The 21,075-nt window shown below is 37.1% G+C and overlaps 1 long non-coding RNA gene across 1 annotated transcript; it reads left to right on the forward strand.

Moving 5' to 3' along the window:
• Positions 1–11,818: 11,818 nt before the first annotated feature.
• Positions 11,819–20,799, forward strand: LOC110836830 (uncharacterized). Its single transcript, XR_002545461.2, has 3 exons — positions 11,819–11,909; positions 15,060–15,185; positions 20,351–20,799. It is a non-coding gene; the product is annotated as an uncharacterized LOC110836830 (long non-coding RNA).
• The last annotated feature ends 276 nt before the right edge of the window (positions 20,800–21,075 follow it).

Consider the following 21,075-nt stretch of genomic DNA (forward strand, 5'->3'; position numbering starts at 1 on the left):
GATGCAGTTAAATAAGAAATGACGAACGGTAACCATGTTATGGAATATTTGGGGATGTTTCGTTTGCATTCAGAAGATTCTGCAGTTGATATTCTTCTGCCTTACAGAAAACTTTGAGATGGTTTCCAAGTTTCCTTTTGATACTGCATGGCTCTCATGCAGCACTTACGATTTAAACCAATTAAAATTGTCTCTCTACAGACGTCACTTAATTACCTAATTGTTCGAATTATCTACCAGCAAATCAGAACTAAGCTGTCTCTGTCTGTGGCTACTACTTCGGCCACCATTACACCTTCATTTTCACCCTAACCCTACCAAAATGAAGAAAGGCCTTTACCTGGGATCCTCTTACAAAAAGTGATGTCTTTTTCGTCCAGAAATTAAATGCCTCTGACTTCTTCCCTTTTGATTTTCTCTTTTCACCTCTTCTTCTATTATCTTTCGTCCTTCGTAAAAAATTCCCGTTCTTCTTTAAAGGTTTGGCTTTGTCCTTTTACGTCCGGCATTTAAATTCTTACTGTCGACGGACATATACGGACGTATTTGAAATTTAAACCGTCTCAGAGTGCTGTATGTTAAAATTGCAGTGCATTTATTGCATTTTTAAGCTATAAAATAAAAATAAAAACTACATTACTGAGAAATAACATATTTGTTTGCATATAAAGTTTAATGATAATGAGTTTTATATACACACCTAATTTACATTTATTTTCAGTTCTTTACAATTTCCGTTTATATATATATTTATTTATTTATTACTGAGCTAATTTAAATACAAGAGACTGTAAATTTTCTCCTTCTTAATGCTACGTATTCTGTTTTTTTAAGGAGAAAACGTTTTGCCTACAAGTATTTTATATATATTATTTTAAAAGTGAGAGTACATATACCTACACCCCTGAACAACTACTCTCGATGACGCAAAGCGAAGCAGGCCGTAGGACAAGGAAATTCTCGCAAATAAGAGACAAAGACACGATTCTGTATGTCTTATAGGCATTTCCAAGTTGTAACTCAAAAGCAGGCGAATTTATGAACCTCCCAGCTCCTACTAAAAAAGGAAGGCAAAAAATACGATAAAAAGAAGAGAGGAATATTCCAGAATTAAAAGGTTTTCTTGATAAAGCCAAGGAGAATATAGTGTAATATTCTCTAAAACGTATAGAAGGTTTTCTTTTGTTAACATGTCCGTCTGTTTGTCTCGTCGTTTATACTTTTCTCTGCTTGGTTGCCCCCACCCCCCACCCCAGCCACCCACACATACAAACAATTTTCTCCGAGTTCTATTACCCAATTCATGGAAAATTGGAGCTGACTGAGAGCGAATGAGGAAGGATAAAATTTTCCTTCCTCCAATGTTCGTTGCTTCCACCCACTTTCTACGGTTTCCACTCCCCTTGAGGACCATGAATCTAAGTTACTGCCATACGCCGCGGTGAAGCGAGAGGAACAGACGGAAATACGAAAGAGATGGAAGCTAAACAGGATAAGTACGAAGGGAAGTCCCTACAACGCAGTGGGCAACACCTATTGTGCTCACTGTCTTTATCTCTCACACTTCCCTTTTTCTTCACAGCGTTATAAGGAGTTTTAATCTTGTTTCCAATGGAAGAATAAAGTTACCATTCCGAAACAGAAGGTGTCAAAAGATTCTTTAATCTCGCTTTGTTTTGGAAGTCCTGAAAAGATGAGACCACTTGAGAGGCCTGAGCACAGATCGAAGGATAATATTAAGAATGCGTCTTAAAGACGCAGGCTGGATTTAACTTACTCATGATAGGAACCAGTCGCGAATGATAGTATCTTTGAATTCCAGAAAAGGCAGGGATTTTTTTCATTATATGTCCAACTTAGCTTCCGAAGAAGAATTCTGTTCAGTGGAGTAGGTTAAAAGTTTATTTAAACTCTCCATGCTGCTTGTTTGTTAAAAGCACCTTCTTATGCCGAAATGTTCCCACGAAAGCACGTGTACAATATAAAAATTTGTATTTTTAGATTGTTTTAATTGTTTAAAAATACGTAAGAATTTATTTCACTTTATCAAATAACACAATAATTCAAATTAGATGGACAAACGTTTTTAAGGGAGATCTTGCCTGTAGCAGCTTAAGCATATATGAATGTATGTACTTAGGCTATATGTATATTAGTGTATGTGTGTAATGGATTTCTGTCATTGGCTTCTTCCGAATCCTTAACGGCATTCTGCTCCATCCGTCCATTGGTATTGTTCATTCCTCTCTCTGCTATTGCATTATGGATTCCTTCAATCCGTCTCTCTGATTTCCAGTCTTTCTCCTACCTTATGATATCCACTCCAGCACTTGTTTGGACTATCTGTGTGGCAAATTAGATTTTAAAGTTTGTAACTTTTAACAATTTATTTGCTTGGCATTCTCCTATAATTAACTTTGTATCGAGCCCAGTAACTCCTGTACCATGAAAAATATTGTTCCGAATGATTGGATGTACATCTTAACTTCAAGAGCATGGGCTCTTGCAAAGTCGAGAACGTAAACTTTAGCTTACATAAATTTGTAATAAAGATGTTTTATACCTTCATTTATATTCTGTATATCAAGACGTACGTTGAAGAATAGACCTGAAATAACTATAATGTGTGAGCGTAGATTGAAGTGGTCTGGCTCAGGAGGGAATTAAATGGCGATAATTTGCGAAATCGCCAATGGACCTTCAGAGTACATAAAAGACGGTGAATGTTTTGAGCAGCTGACAAATTATTGATTTTTCAAAAAGGACTTGGTCCAGCCCTGGAGACGGGGGAAAAATAGTCCTCCAAAAAGAAGGAATCTAACTACAATTCCACACGGCACCAACGCTAGTAATTTTTCATAGGAGAAACGCGACTAAAGTTGCTATTCAGTGGTCAGTGATCCTACTTCGAAAAAAAACACGATTCTGTATTTCTGACTGACATTTTAAGTAGTTCCCTTAGAGTCTCCAGGCAGATGTTTGGTAATACCTTCAAATATGATACGACTATTTTATTTCACATGCTTTCGAATTCGAAAATTTGTAATTCGAAGGTTCTTGGAAATTATGTGTTTTAAACAAAGGGACTATTTAGGATTTGGGATTTTCAAGGCGGTGAATCTGAAGATGGCTGTCTTCTAGTTTGTTGCGACTTGTAGTCTGGTAGAAGTTTACCGACGTTACAGAGGTCCTTGCTGCCTCCATCATGAGAATATCTTCAAACGGACTATTTTTAATAATAATATTAACCAGCTTAAGTGAATTTCTGAGTAATAGTAAAAAGTTTTACGTGGGCCTAATAGTGTTTTATTGAGGCATTTCGTTCCATGTACAGTTAGAGGATAGGTGTACATTTAGTGCATTTTCTCCTATTTTAAGCGTTCCAGTGTTTGAATAATGATCAAAATAAATTTAACAACTAATATATAATATTTTATACTAATATCAAGAGCCATCTTTGAGAACAAGACGATGAGGAACTTCACGTGTAACTTCTTGCACTGTCGACTTAGAACTTGTGTCGTTAACCTGATTATCCGCGCTATTCACGTAAACTTTGAGGCAATTCTCGTAACTGACTCTAGCCCGCTACTGAGACCTACGAAGCGCAAATTCAAGCGATCGCTATCTTTTAACATTTTAACGTGTTCAGTTCTGTAACACAGAGAATTTGCATTCAACTTTTTAACATGTTGGCACAGAGATTCGTCCCAGTAAACAAAGTAAACTAGCAATCGTTGACATTACAGTCCTGTAATAAATGCTGTCTTCGATTCCATAGGACTGATTTATATACAGTCATGTCTGCGCACATGAATGCACGTTGTTCTTAATATGAAAAGTCCGTTATTATCGTCTGATTTGAACTAAAATTTCGATGTGTTGATAGAGTTTACTAAAACGCCTCAGTATCGCATTTCATGAAAATTTAGTTTGAAAATTGAACCGGCCAGAAATTGATTTAGAGAGCCCGTTGAAATTCAACGGATGACGCTTTCTTTCGTATTTTGATCCATCATCTTATTCCGTTTCATCCTAATTCCTTTCGTACTTTTATTTCCTGTTCCCTCTTTCCCGTTTTACATTATCATTTTCCTTGTTTGTCCGTTTTGTCGTAATTACTCTGCCACTTTCTTTCGTTCCTTTATTTCATTATTACTTCTGTCTCCTTTCCACGGTTCTCTCTTATTTAATTCTTAATTTTTCCACCCCTCAGTCTCCTTGCTCCTCCGAAATATTTTTTCACAACTCACATTTCACTGCCTATTTAAAGTTCTCAAACCTTATCGTTACAGAAGAAATGAAACGTGCTAGCCGTGCTGTGTACTACGTTATTTTATCGTTTTCACCTACGTCCATACCCCTTTAATTATCTCTTCTTTAATCGAAACAAATAAACAAACAAAAGTCTTACTGGCTTTTATATATTGCATACAAACAACGTTTCCTTTCGAATCAACATTCTTGATGCAAGCAGTTCTACACTTATTACAGTTCTGAAAATAAAAGCATGAAGGGATTTAGTAGATTTACATTGAAAACTTCATTTCTCAGGATCTCTAATGAATAAAAGTAAATGTGAAATTATGCGGCGTTCTCCACCGGGATTCGATGTGGGGACAACGGGAAAAATCGTGGTGCTTTCACGGAGTATCAAGTCCCGATCTCCCAGTCAATAGCCTGCCAATTTTCTGGCTGTCTTAAAGATAAATCTCATTTGAAGTTAAAGTAAAATATGTATGAAAAGGAATACTCTTCTGCTTCTTGTGTGAATCAATAAAACCTTTCGAATGCCTGGTTCGAGAGCGATAGGATCTGGAAAAGTGACATATGGACACCAGCCAGGCATATCTGTGATTAAATTTGAATAGCTTCTTTCTGTAAGGCATCATATTTTTCAATGAACGTCAGGCTCCGACAGGATTCCATAAAAAAAGGACAACAGTTGAGAGTACATTACCGGAGTCTTGTGCACGGTCACAAAATCCTACTTTGCTTGTGTTCAGGTCTCTGGCTCAGATACTGGCAGTCTACATAGGTTCTTCACGTATTCATTGGTATTTTTCTATTGCTAACGTCAAGTAGTGACCTTCCTCTGCAGTCCGTTGTGATACCTTCTCATCTCAGAGAGATTTCAGGTTTTCACGGCGGCATGTTTGCAGATGGCTGGCTTCTTGGTTGTTACGCGTGTAGTCTGACAATAGATAACAACGTTTCAGAGGTACTTACTACCTTGATAACCAGAGAAATGAATAAGCCGCGCGCGAAGAATAGGTTTTTTTTATATGGAAACAAATCTAACAATGTAGGACCTTTGCCCGGTCGGTGGGGAAGAGAATGAAGATGTGATAAGAGCAGGAGAGCCAATTCCTTGCGCGGTGCTTATTCATCGCCTTGATGATAGAGGAAGTAAGCACTTCTGAAACGTCGGCAAATTTCTACCAGATTATCTGACGCAACAAGCTAGAAGACTGTCACCTCCGCTGTTTATTTGATCTTATTTTATTTATGTTTTTTAAAATAAACCCTTTTCAACGGGTTTCACTACCAAAATTATGTTTAAATATCTTCTTTCCCCTGTTGATCAATACAACCAACCAGACATTGTTATCTTTCTTAATATGTTCTCTTATATAGCTTGGCCTCCCCATATAAACATATAAAAGCACCTAACTAGATGCCTTACGGAACCCGAAATTTCATCACCGAGTTAACCAAAGCCCTCCACGGGTCCCTGTCCTGGGACAGCAATATATATATATATTTATATTGATATTAATAGTTACAACGGTTATACAAGAAAGTTCGTGTCTTTGGAAACAGAAAGTTTGTCATCTTGACTGTGAAGCAGTATAGACTCGTAGGTAGATATAAACATTTAGAAAGAACGTACTGTCTCCAACCTCAGAGTTTAAGTTCATTATTCTGTTCAGTTCTCCGAATCCGAACCAGTTTAATACAATTTAAAACGTCATAAACTAATTATTTTAAACAAATTTGAGTAATTTTTTCTCATCTACGCCCAGTTCTTCCAGTTGGTCTTTAACTCGATTCGAATGTCGACCGAGCTACTATCGACGTACTTTATTTTGCCTGTCTCTTTAAATTTCTGTCTGCCACCAAATGAACATTCATAATTACTTTCCATTATCCTTCGATGCTATATAACATAAGCAGTATAAAAATAGTCGTTAAATAATATAAAAATCAGTTCACCTCAAAACAAAGTAACATAAACAAACTTATTCCCTTTCATTTGAACACGTATACGAATCTGTCTATCCTTTAGACAAATATCAGATTCTCATGTGTTCTGTGCACATTGCCTTATAGAACTCGTCGACAGAGTTCTTGAATGGGTCTGTTGGACCCACTCTACTCTATTAGATTTCCACGTGGTGGTTCGTTCTATTCTTCTGAAGCGGCCAACTGTTCCTGGGACGTACACGCACGGCCATTGTAGTCGATTGCTCCACAAGGAAACAGCCTCTCAACCCCATGGGCGTACTTCCTAGGCTACGAAACATGCGTTTAAAATGTAAATTACGCTCGTCTAATGAGACGAGGGGATCCTTCGGGTGCTAAAAGTGAATGTCGCCTTCTTTGCGGTCGGCGAGGAAACTTTCTGGTTGGGGTTAAACTCTCCCACTTATTTCGTGTAAAGCGAGAAACCTGGGGATGCTGTGGCCATTATGTGGCCACATATGGCATACTGCGAGCCCTATGAATTTTGTATCGATTTCACCTGAAAATAATCCATGGTAGTGTGGATAACACTTCTGTGCAAGTATTTCGCATTTTCCACCAGGCCTCTTATTGTTCTTATGGGACAAAATCTACTAAGAATTATTAAGAACTGAGTGTAAAAGGCTCATGACATGTGGAAGTCATTTCTAAATTGCAATGACAGCGCTTTTCATATCTTTATCTTTATATACATTTTTTATTTTAGTGTTCTGTCTGACGACAGGTCCATATGAACAGGATCCTTCCATCATTTTCTCGGACTGGGACCTGTTCATATACGTTCTTGGCAGATGATCCAGAAGTGGTTTGCCATTGCCTTCTTCTGTGTGTGAATGGAGTAATTGTTGGGATGCCACGGAGAAACCGGGGAAGCCCCCGTAGGAAAACTCCGTGTTGCCTAGACCACGGCCTTGCCCAACACAAGTTATAAATTCGGGCACCGCCGGGAATCGAACCCGAGACCCCAGGATTACAAGGCCGGCGTTCTAACCGCTAGACCACCGTGGCTATCTTTATACTGTATTATAATTCGTCAATAAACTGGTGAAAACGCTGTTTAAGCATTTGTAATAGAAACGAGCAATGCAAATCAGTTTTATCTCTAATGAGAAATTTTAAATTTTCAGAAAATAGATGCTTTACAGTAATGCAGAATATGGCTAGGCTATAATGTAAATACCAAATATTAATACTATAACGTCTTTAAAATCACAATCTTCTAACCAATGTTTAGAATGGGGTAAATGAAATTGTATAAAATTAGGTTCCGAACGTGAAAGGAATGGACCACCTTGGGGTCTAAAGTTGTCTTTGAAATGTATCTTAAAGGAATAGGTTATGGGTGGACTGGACAGAATGTGCTCAAGACAAGACCTGGCTTTGGTTGTTGTGAATGTGGCAATGAACATTTATGTTACTCCGTTTAATGATTATCAGATTGGCAGCAAAGACGCTGCTAAATGGACTTCGTTAATTAGTTTCTAGACAAATATTAAATTGGGTTATTGTTGTATGAGATAAGAAATGGGTTAGAATATGAAAAATTAAAACAGTTTTATCAAAACAGTTTATGCGAAACTGTTACTAGTTAAATATTTTCACATATTTTGTAGCGCATAAAACAATATATACCATATTCTTCTTAGCTAGGTTAAATTTAACTCTACTAAGTTACTGAAATGATTTGCCCTGGCTAAAGGATCGGTACTTGAATCTGGAGCCCTGTGAGAAGAGGAATAGGAATGTACCTCAAGTGGTAGTCGGTGAAGGACTTTGTTTGATCCCCAGAATATCGTAACTCTGTTATTTTATTTTCTATAGACTAAATCTTATTGGATGTATATAGTAGAATTTGAATAACCATATCAGCACAGCAAACGCCGTCAGTTTATTATGAAGGTAATATAGAGGTAATATAAAACCTATGCAATGTGTTTTTGTGAATTGTAAGCGACAGTTATTGAATGTGACAATACACGGAAGTATGAAGTCGGTTTTATCGCACGGAAATGTTCATTGTGGGCGTGAGTAAACATACACGGATCGGTGAATGGAAAGAAAACAGTGTCTGGAATCCTTCTTAGTGAATATTAAAATTACAAAAGAATTTCTCAGGGAAGAGAGAACGTAAAAAATTAAGCAACCCAACTATAATTAATTTTTAGGCACCCGCAGTCTCCCCTGAACAATCGGTCGATACTGAATGTTAGAGAAATTCCTTGCAGCTACTACAAAAACATAGTTCATTCCCGCCAAAAGAAAATTCATAAACCATTTATAATTTGCGGCTGCATTTACAATCTAAAATGTTTTCTCACACCTGTGCCTTACGTTGTTGTGATTGGTGGTAAATTCCCAAGAGATTTTCTTATCAATAATTTACGTTAAGTATTTCTTTCTCTTCTGATTGGACATCAGTTGTTAGTTTTTAAGTCATCAACCACTACTAACATGACGGCATAAACATCACTACAGAAGGAAAATAATTTGACCTACTCCCATGACACAGGCTACAGTCATAAGAACGTAAACCCAAAGTGAAATTTTAGGTTTACTGCATAATTATACACCAAAGTAAATACGATGAGGACTTAAGCATTTTGATGAAAATTAATACGTCTTTCATTAAACAATCGTAAACAAGAATATCTCAAAGACGTTACTGCAGTTGAAATAAAACACTAGTTTTTTACACTTTAATGTTTACAAATGCAACGAGGCGCAGTTCTTCTTGTGTATTTTAAATATTGTTGATTATATACTTTATAGTTTTATTTTTCCTGATTAATGTACATATATGTAATTATGGTTAACTGTACCATGTGATAAATAATATAATTACATATATTAAATAGCAACGTATATGTTCCATCTGGTACTGGTTCCGGGTAGGGCCTAAACAAGTCGGAAATTCAATAAATATGAATAATATATGTTTATTATTTGTTGTATTCTTTGAATGATCTCTAAAATATTATGCAATTATAATTTAATAGTGGAGATATTATCAAGTTAAGTGATACAAACTTAAAGATTAGGCTGTAATTTCTGTATTGGTCGAATGATTTACAACAATAGGTGGTATTTACGAGTCCGCGGGTTCTCCCAAAGCGCACGACGTAATTTGACGGAATAAAGAGTGAAAATACTCATGCAGTTCATATATATTTATACAGCGTATAATCTGCTTCATGCCACGAAAATATATTGAAGATGTAGTATATTCGGAAGACGGATCTTCCTGAAAGATACAGTAATGTGATCCCACTGAAATCAATGAAATAAGCACATTCGAATATCGGTTTACGCATTGTCATGACATTTCTTGTGACAGTGAAACCTTAAGAAATTCTGCTGATCTAGCACACAAGGAATACTACTATGTACCGAAAAGATTAATTATGTAGCATTCGTTTTGAGACGGAAAGGTTCATATAATGAATCTGTGATAGCATTAACCAACATAGTGAGGAGGAACAGAATAAAACTTAGAACTCGGACAGTTTGCACACCCCTTGTAAAGAAAATGTGATAATTACAAATGAGTGTCTTCTAGTTAATTATTTGACAATGCAAACGGCCCATCATTGTTACAACTGCAAGCGAATTTCCTCACTGTAAAGACGGGCAGAGGTGTGAGAAGGAGAAATTGGATGACCGAGTAGTAACTTGAGAGTAAGACACATTCCATTATTTACCAGCTACTACTCCCTTCACAAATTTCCTTTTTCCGCCTTGCTTATTCACAATTCAGTCTCACAAAACCTTCAGGTCCATTTCATTTCTTTCCTCCACCTTGTTGTCAAGGAAACTGTTCTATATGAATCTCTTTAACTTGATGCACGAAAGACCATCTACTTACAGAAGGTCGTGGACGATTTGTTAGAATTAGTGCGTCGTATTCCGGATACCTCAAGTTCAAATCTTGTCCCGGAGACCGGCTGTCCTGATTGAGTTGTTTAACGGTGTTTCAACCCTTCCAAACAATTATGCTGACTAATATTTGGCCAAAACCGCCTGATTTCCAATTAATTATCGATAGCCTTTCGTAAATTTAACGTCTTATTGTCCGTGTTACTGGTAGCGCCGTGAAATTAACCAGAAATAAAATATGTACTGGTATTGTACTCAGTTGGAATCTAGGTCAGGGTTGTTATTGTTTTTAGACAGCCTGTCGAAGCAAATGCAGGTATAAAGCATTCAGTCAAGCGTGTCTCGCCTCCATTAAATTGCACCGCCTAATCAGTTAGTACATTCGCTCTGTGCCCGGCCCGTACGCTTTTGTATAAGCATCGACTAACCCTGAAATTCTCCACGGCTTTCCAGATAATCCTAGAGCGTCCCGACGACTAAGGTATGCGGGATTTCTCTTCTTGCTCATACAATTGGCTTAATGAGCGCTTCTTGGAATACCCACACGTCTTTAATTTCTCTTGGTAAATTCATATTTATTAATTATTTCCCCGCAATTTCTTGGTAAGGCTTTTAAATGGATTTTGGCACCAAGCAGGCAAGCTTTATTGATTGTTATGTACACCTCATTTGTTGTAAATAATTATTTAGTCTGCTATTATTGCTTCAGTTTAGTACAGCTTACAATTATTAAATATATTATTAAATATATTAATAAAAATATTTTTTGCAACATGATTTTTCAAAAAGCTAAAATTACCTTAACAATTTTGAACATTTAATTATCATAGACTGTGTTCAGTAGTTTAATTTGTTGATTTGCACCATCCGCATCTATCGTCCGGGTATAATACCAAGTTTTTTAATTTGGGGGTTGTGGTTCTTGATTCCTGTTACAAGATGGATGTGGTTATTCACTTCCGCTGAGGCATGAATATGTTCTTGTCGCTCGTAATTCATGCGACACTGAGACAACAGATTTTAGTAACATTAATTTGTCATACAGGGATTTATTGTAGCGTTTGAGGTGTCAGGAGTTCAATTTGTTACTTTTCCCTGTTTCTAGCTAATGGACACAATCCGACATATTGCCCTGTGACCTGTTAACAACATTCCCACATTGTACTACGGGTAATAAAATGACACTCGAGCCAGTGACTACAAATAATGCAATAATTTTCCGAATTCAGACATTTGATGTGCTTAGAGGAGGAGTTAACTTGAAAGAACTGAGGTTACACGGAAGTCCATTCATAAAATAAGTATTCCGGAAACAGGATGCAGACCTGGACATTGAATTCAGATCGATCGGAATAGTTAAAAGTTTGAGATTTTGTGAAGACTATAATGAATATTTTGAATCAATAAAATCAGGGGACTGGGATCGAATACAGAACATTGATTTATGTTTTCATTTTGTTTGTTGATTTTGTCCTGTTCATGAATGAGGTTTTTTAATGGGCGACAACAGTTCCTTTCAAATGTCTAAAGATTGATTTTCAACATTAATTATGTATCGCAACAGATTAGAGGGCCTAATACGTGGATGAAAAAAATGAAGACACTTTATACAACGGGTCGATTAGTGTGACATATCCTTCCCTATCAACCTGTTCCCAACCTTCATTATTTTCTCGTTAGACTGCGCCCTGATCTTCTGTTGTTTTCTTAAGTCATATGAGTGCCAGTACGAGTGAGTGTCTGCCCCGCGGTAGTATAGAGTGTGGTGTTTAGGACTCAATCAACTCAAGGTAATCTGTTACTGTACTTATTTATTTGTTTTCTTAAATTGATTATTGTTGTTAATCTGTCTTTGCTGTCTTGTTATGGTGGATTGAATACTTCCGAATCCGTACTACGTGAGGAAGGTTAAGCTGGAATACAAGGTCATCATACGGAATGGAGTAAACACATCACCTTTCCTGTTTTGGGGGTACCTCATTTCTCCTTCAGGGATTACTACTGACCCTGCTCATTATCGAATTCGCTCAGGTACTTTCTGATAGGTTATGCTTTACCACCCTAATTTAGTGTGATATTAAGTTGACTGACCAGACGCCAGTTAAGTCCCCTCCGGAAAGGCTTTCGCCCCGAAGATGACGGTTTTACATCGGCAAATTCAAGACGTGTTAAATAAAGGGTATTAGGCCTGGTGTTTGGCAATAGATGTGCCTTTTCTTCTGCGTTATTATACGATGTTCTTAACATATGTTCACTCACAATCTTACTAATCAAGAGTATTCGCCATTTCCGAATAAATTCGAAGACTAGTACAGTGTTATTCGCGATGTTGAAAAGCGTTGTCATACATGCTGTAGGTGTGGTTCGAACTCGGGGCCTTGAGTGTTCGCGATCTGAAGATCATGCGCACAACACATCTGAGACCACTTGGATACGGTAGGACTGGAAGAATTATGTTTCATGCGTCTATGTTTTTAAGAGTTTATTATCATTTATGTTATTAATAACAATTTAGTTAACATAAAGACTCAAGTGTTCATAAAAGAATTAAGCTATTTACTATACACTGAGGACTATCTGTGTTTATATAGCGTTCTGGCCCTGAATCAGGTGTTGCTTGGATCCGCCTGAAGGTCAGTGATCACATGACAAGACCGGTTCGTCAACCTAGGATCAAGAAATAAAAGTTTACCGAGCGTCGAACCAGGTACACTGGTTAGAAGCAGGATTATTCACATCACGCCCGAAGGGTGGGAGTTTTGAGAGTTGAGGGGATGTTCTGAAACACAGTAGTACTGTAAAGGGCCGAGGTTCAGATTTACGGCGTAGTAGTGCGTTATCCATGCAAACATTTATAGCTTATATTAACCTTACAGGACTCATAAAATTTGGCATTTAACAGAATTGATAGTAAAGTGATTGCTGCAGTGAGGGTGTGTGGAGGGGGTGTAGCCTAGGTCATAAAAGTATAGAATCTGTCCCATTTATAACGTCCTTTTAGTGTTGCATTGTAGTTATATGACTAGGAATATGTAAAAAGATCGGGGGAAGCTTTGACAAGTTCTAATGTTTATAGCTTTTATACATGTTGCTGTTAATGTGATCTATAAGATAACACGCAGACAAAGGACTTTCTATAATGATTTCTGAAACACATGATTGCTCCAAGACATCAATTGGGGTTGGGTTGTCCAACAATAATACCGGCTTTCTACACACACTACCCCAACACGAAGACCAATGAGCTAAGTTACATTCTATTGCTGAGCCATGAATTAACATTACGTAATAACACAAGAACTGAAGATTTGTAGGACCACAGATATGTTAAATAGAAAAGCAGAATTTATGAGTTTTAATCAAAACTCCTTGCTAGTCCCTTTCAACAGTAATACGATGATTGTGTTTTTTAGCGCAATTTATTTTAAGTAATTTGAAATTTTATGTTACATAATTATAACAGCTTTTAAGGGAAATTGCCACGTTTGTGAACTAATTTTTGTAAAGATTACAGTTTCAAAGCGGCAACCACAATAATTATAGGTTTCTGTTCATTAAGATAATTGATGACGATGTATGATGAAGGTGGAAGTATGGCACTTGGAATTATAAATATGCGAATCTTTATTTGTAAGATGAAAGTTTCAAAGTTAAAAACTGTTAAAATTAGTTAAGCCTAACCTATAGCAATCTTCATGTAATTGGAGCATTGTGGAAATCATGCTTTGTGTAACGAAGATATACATTTTCATGTTATTATTCCTCCGCATGAAAATGGAGCGTAAAACTTATTCCCAGAACTTGGTGTTTGTAAGAAAGTACCTCTCTCTTCGAGTTAACTGCAACAGCATAAAGAAACCTAGCATTATTATAAATGACGACACGAAATACTTATGTCAATTACATCTAAAGTAATTTAAATTTGAGAACTAACTGTCATTGTGAACATGTAAGACTTTATGTTTCGGTATTTGTCAAAACGAGTTCAGAAATTAAACGGCCTTTATTGCAAGGGGAAACTTGCAATTAACAGAAGCAGTTAAACTCTTGCGTTATGGATCGTTGTCTCTTACCCACACAACTCATTCAATTTATGTTTGTACTTTTATTGTCGCAGTGCGTCAGATATTTCTAAGGTGAAACTACAGATCGCATTAAAATTATGTTGTTCAAATCGTATGAGTCATAAAGAATTAATATGAGACTTAATGCATTTATAGTCCCGTATATAGTCAAAATAAGCATAAGAAAATCTGTAACAACCCATGTATATAGACCTGCAGTATACATAGGAAGAATTCAGTAGACAATTGGCTATTTAACGATATTGTGTCATCTGCAGAGGTTATAAGACATCTTTTGAGGTTAAAAGAGAAAATGTATGTTTGTCTTCTGGATTGCGTTGTGTACTCTGGTAGACGTATACTGACTTTTAAAAAGTGCTTTTTGCCTCCATCATAAGGGTGATAATCACCCTGTTAGTATATGATAACAATTCAAAACTTTATAGTTCCTGTCTGACAAAAGTAGCAATGTAGAATGTGGCAATGGAGATTATGTACAGAAATCAATAAATAAAATTTGTAATTATTCACGTGTAGTCTTTGATAACTTCACAAATAATTAAACATGTAATGAAAGACGGACAGGAATTTATTTCCAGAACTCATTATCTGGCTCACACCATTGAGGATCTTAAAGAAAATTGTCGAGACAGATTTACGATTTATGTAAAATTCTGTGCTTTTTTAAGGAACAGAAATTCGCTTTTTTCTGTGTACTAAGTGTTTTATGCCTTTGAGCTTTTGTTCTCTGACACTTTATTCGACGCGCCTCTAGCTTTTTCTCATTATACCGAGTTATGAGATCATTCTGTGTGACACTAAATAGTATTTTCCCAAGTTGAAGAAGCGTGGTCATGTCATTTTGCTATATTTCAGATGCTGTTCATCGACCAACGGACAGACTACACCTATTATACGTAATGCAGTGTGACTCAGTTCAGGATTGCGTATCGGAAAAGAATGGCTTCAAGCTCGGGAAGTAAAGGCAGAGGACGAAGAGAGGTAGGTGAGCTGTTTCATAATAGACTTTCTGTCCATGAATCCGGTTCTAATGGAATTTGTATTTAATTTTCCACAAGAATAAATTCACCCAATACTTCTCAAGGTCGGAGATCCTCGCGAGAAAAAGTCTGCAATTCAAATACTTTTAAACGACCAGTAACTATTCGCAAGACTGAGAACAGACGTCACAGATGTACAGGGCCTACTGAAAGAACCGCTAAAATATATGTTATTTATAATCAGTCAATTTAATCTGTGGTTTATGTTACCATGATGAAAAGACGCATGAAATCGAATCTAGATTGGGTCTCACTGGACTTTCATATTCACAATTTTATAATTCACGCAGATTTTAAATAGGTGTATTAAATACTTCAAAAAGTATTTCTATCAAAATCTCTGTTTTTATTTTTCCGAGTATATAATTTATTTTATGGATGGCAGATTAAATAAAAAAACATGTACAAAAGGCCTGAAGAGAAAAGTACGATCGTAGCCATAAACTAGAAAATTTAAATTACATCTGGGTTTTCATACCTCTTCTCAGAGACTTATGCCAATATAAAATTATCTCCAGCACAGAGGTAAATACAATTAAAACAGAGTTCTATATATTTCATTTAGAGCCTGTTATTTGATTTATTAAATGATTTAAAACCACAACATTATTGAAGAACACGTAAGTAAAATTATATCATTCGATTTTCTCCTTAAGCAGAAGTTGCTTTTTCTGGTACTATATCCAGAACGTGTCGGTCGGATTAAAGAATTATCCGCTCCTCTCCTTTAGTACACAAAGAAGAGGTGTCGAGTAATAGCAGTAGTAGATTTGGTCACCTTCTGGAAACATGTTAAGTACGACTTCGAAGTTTTCGACAACAGATACCAAAAATGTTCCCAGAAATCAATACAATATTCGGATTGAATAACTATTGTAGACGTATTCCGATTTGTCTAAAACCTTACACTGCATATCGCGTAGCAGAAGCACAAGGAATTTTAATTTCAACAGACAATGTTAAATCGTTGGAAACTAAAATATGTCATAACGAAAGGCAGATAATTCTGGCGCAAATGAAAAGGCTTATTAGATATACATTTTATGTTATGTACTGAATTCTTTGTATGATAAGCCGTTTTGAGTAATTTAATCAATTTTACTTTGAGCTTCGTGTAAATTAGTTTGAGCAGCAGCAATAGGTTCAAAATTCACTGTATACTCCTCATAATCAAACGTAATGTAAAACAGCACAGTAGTATTGAAATTAAAACATACATATGTCCAATCACATCTTCATAAATGAATGTACAGTTGTGTACTGTTGTGTAAAGAACGCATAAAATAGGCCTATATTTTCTGCGGCACGAAGAACGAAAGAGATGCAAGAATAACAACATTTTCTGAATTACTAACGTCGGCGGATTATTTCAGTCATACTCGGGTATTACACGCATCGATGTTTCCCTGACTGGGGTAAATTTCTTCAATGAAAATTGTACAGTTCTGGAGATTGACACTTATTTCCATGTAAGTGCAGTAGAAGTAGGCTGATAAAATGGTGAATAAAATTAAGTCGTTATCGAAATAAATATAAAATTAAAAAGAATGGCAGAAATAAATAGAAATAAAGCGAACAAACAAGCTATTGCAACAACGAATCAGAATCAAAACTTCTTTCTTATTTACTACTACTGCGGTACATATAGTTTTGTCTCATCTCCAAAATGGCATTTCCTCAAAGTGTTTTAACATTCTGCATGTTTCCCGCTATTTCTCCCTGATATCTAGTTATTTTATGTTCCCAACTGTACTTGGAGTTCATCATGGCGTGTATCGACAACGACCTACGTACGATTCTACAACGGCAGCAGTATGTCTGCCTACAGCTTCAATTTCGCAGTCCACTGGTCGAAGCGATTGGAAAAGAGCAAATAGCCCCCCAGCCAACTTACTGGAGTCGATTGAAGCCACTATCCGGCACCCACCGCCATATGTATTCATGCAGGCTGCATTGTTTTCGCTTGAATTACGCCTCTATACCAGATTATTATTACGAAAACACTATTACATAATCTGAAGTTACTTATATTGATTTTACGTTATTTAACGACACTCGTTCAATTTTATAGGCTGATATAGTGACGAACGAGACCTGAAACAGTCATGTTTGACTTCTGGATATTCCAAAAGATAGAAGATTTTATTTGAAGACTCCTTTATCAATCAAAAACTTCGAAGTGCATATTAATTTACCAGGGACAGAAACATAGACTATGTAATGTCCAATTCTGGTTGTAACTACAAAAAACGGGTTTGATTTTTGCCACAAAGCCTCTGTGTATTTGCCTATATAATATGGATTATGGAACAGAGGAGTTAAAATCTGTCGCCTCTTCTCAATGAAGAATCTAGACTGAGAATTAAGATGAATGAGGGTGGTCGCCCTTGTAATGCACGCAGCAAGCCCCAGAAACATCGGTGAACTGCTACAGAACTTCACGACGCAACAATCCAGAAGATAACCATTTCATAATCTGAGCCGTGAGAACCTGAAATCTCACTTAGATTGAGAATATTCCAGAGCATATAAGAGGAATATCCATACGTGAGACACAGGAAATAAGAGAACTGTGGAGAAAATTACATAACAAAGCAAAATTTGTAGTTTTATCAAAACATTATTAGAGAGAACAAACGAAGGAAGCCGGAACTGGCGAAAACTCTAGTAGTCATGTGGGAAATACAAAATGCATACGAAATTTTAAACGAAAAACCTGAATGGTGACATCACTCCGGAGACTATACATGAATAAAGGAACAGCGCTAAAGTAAACCTTAAAAAAATAGGGTATGACAATATGGATTGGATTAGAAATCACTCTTGAATCGTCAGCAAACTTCTACCGGACCGTAAGGCGCTACATCCCAGAAAACAGTAATCTTCATACTCGACGACGTTAGAACCTGAAATCTCACCAAATGTAAACTCTTACACCTGCTTATTTAAACCGCGCTGTGAGCCGCCGATCTGGTGCGCTGTCTGCGGTTCCCGGACACTGCGTTCGACCACACCAGTCTGCGGCTTCCCCCGAACGCACTTCCTCTTTAACCCTCTAGGGCCCTTAAGAAGGCGCACAAACAGAATTATCCTCTTCTTGCTTAAGCGAAACGATTCACCCGCCTTCTTGAAAGATTAAAACTAATTCCACCTTGCCAGGAGTAGGGTTATGCCACATGCCACTTCTTCCTTTAGCCCTTGTATATTTAAGTACATACCCTAACTGGGGTAGGAGAATGTTGTTAGTTTGAAACAAGACGCTTCTGTGTCTCTGCGTGCATTTATCTATCTTCTAACTGAATTTTTGTGTGCGTGTGTGTGAAACTCAGAAGTTGAAATTAGTGAGGAAGATATATTTCTTGTAGCACATTTGTTCTGAGCTCAAAACCAAATAACAGACAATAAAACAAATATTTGGCTGCGTTATAGCATATTGACAGTTCATGACAGCAATGTCCGACTTGAGAATTTGATAGCCTCGACCTAATAAGAAATTTCTCTTCTTCTCTGGAAGGCGACGTTTCATTACCATCTTCACAAAACAGTCTGTGCTGTATAAATTTTAAAGAATTCAGTCCAATACAGGCAGAGTACTATTCACTTTAAGCACAGATGTCAATAAAAAGGCTAGCGGTTAGAACGCTGGCCTCGTAATCCTGGGGTCTCGGGTTCGATTCCCGGCGGTGCCCGAATTTATAACTTGTGTTGGGCAAGGCCGTGGTCTAGGCAACACGGAGTTTTCCTCCGGGGGCTTCCCCGGTTTCTCCGTGGCACCCCAACAATTACTCCATTCACACACAGAAGAAGGCAATGGCAAACCACTTCTGGATCATCTGCAAAGAACGTATATAAACAGGTCTCAGTCCGAGAAAAGGATGGAAGGATCCTGTTCATATGGACCTGTCGTCAGACACAACACTAAATAAAATAAGTCAATGAAAATTGATTATCGCTCTGTACACATCTACCAAGGACACTTCCATTTTACTAGGCTCGCAACAACAGAAGAATGAGTGACGTCAGACAGATAACAGTGTGTGAGAGAATTTTTTTTAACGGTTCCCACGCTTCCAGTTATATATAGTAAACCCATTTTACTTCTTTATCATGTTTCGTCCATCTCTTTAAAACTTTAAAGTTCAATACGTTCGTACAACCTGCCTTAGATGTTCGGTAGTAACTCTACATTTTGCATACAGATAGCATTTGGTGTTTTGTAAAATTCTCAGATTAACAGCAGTTATTCTTTGCACGAAGCGCATAGAGAGAATATTACACTCTTGCCGTGTCTGACCGTCCATCCATCCGTCCGTCTGTCCAATAGAATCACCTCGCGAATCTCTGGATGAATTTTGATAGAATTTGATGTGGAGGTTGTGCTATTCCGCACGACCTCAAAACTGTGCTTTTGATTGTCCTATGAGTGGTGATAACAAAATGACTGATGATACGGACATTGAGGTGCTGCTTTCTGGTGTCCAAAGTGATAACTATCTAACAAAGCGGATTTGCTACATTTAAATGCACTTGGCATGACGATATTATTTGTATTCCGGTACGGAATATATTTTCCGAACTTGTTACGAGAAAGGAAAATGATCAACTTTCCACTCCGGTAGCTCTGCCCCCAGTACCATTTGAACAAGAGGCTTGATGAGTCTCAAAACTGGTCTGGACATGTAGGCAATGAGACAAGCCCTGCACTCCCTGGTAACTCTCTTAAACAGCCTGAAAGCGATCTGAAGCAATGTTGTACCAGTAAGGTTGACGAGATTACGAGCAGGCATTTTACAAAGTTCATATTTATATTTAACGGCGCTCCTCAACTGCTCATGATAATATACATCGTCGAATAACACGATGTTTTTGATGTTGAATTGGAGTAGATGTGGAAGGGAGTGTCGGTGACTTGTTTTAATGTAGATGTGTTATCCCAGTAATTACTTGAGAGGAGAACGAAGTGTCAGTTCTAACCTCCCGATTGTTACTGCAAGTCACATGGTTTATTTCGTATAGTGTATAATAAAACTTTTTTGTTACATTTTAGAGCGGTCTGTGTTTTCTAAGAGGTTATTGCAAACAATCTGCTCTCCGTGTCTCCCTCAGGATTCTATAGAAGCTTCCATCCGAGAACTAGACACCTGCATTCCATGTCCCTGCATGACCCCCAGTATAAAGCTGGCGTACTACGTGACAGAAGAACATGGCTGCACGTGGCGCTGCACTAGACACCGCCCAGTCGGGTTTATGTCTTTTATTATTTTACTTAACCAGTTGTGTATGTACACAAGGAAACATAACTGCGAAATGAGATGCACCGAGTTTTCTACAGAGGCCTGTAGACTGTCCCAACGACAACAGAAAAGAATGAAAAATTCAGTGCACTGCACTTGTAAAATAATCAACTTCAAATCTTTGGATTACCAGGTCAACGTTATTTTGTGTACTTAAAATATCAGTACCAACTAAATTAAATTTGTTAAAATAATGACTCGAACTCTGTCGCAAAACTTCTGAATCTATAAATAAACTTTATTAAATCTGTTCCGCTGTAAGTAATAGATTTATATTTTTATTCGGTGACGTTTCACAGCAATAAAAGTAACTAATGCATTAAAATTGTCAGACGTTCCTTTGCCGTCAAAGTACATTTATGAGTTAATTATCCTCACGCAATTCGATAGTGCCCCTTGTGGGTCAAAATGTTTCGCACGCGATAATTGAAGTCAGAATTCCCACATCAGGAACAACAAGTACGTTTTGACATCGTTAGTTTTATACGACATCATACATGACCAAATTAAGGAGGATGAGATGGACAGGGCATGTAG

The sequence above is a fragment of the Zootermopsis nevadensis genome, unplaced genomic scaffold (assembly GCF_977971745.1).
Source record: "Zootermopsis nevadensis isolate Lab colony 2312 unplaced genomic scaffold, Znev_1.0 Znev_ptg000002l, whole genome shotgun sequence".
Classification (NCBI taxonomy): Eukaryota; Metazoa; Arthropoda; class Insecta; order Blattodea; family Termopsidae; genus Zootermopsis; species Zootermopsis nevadensis.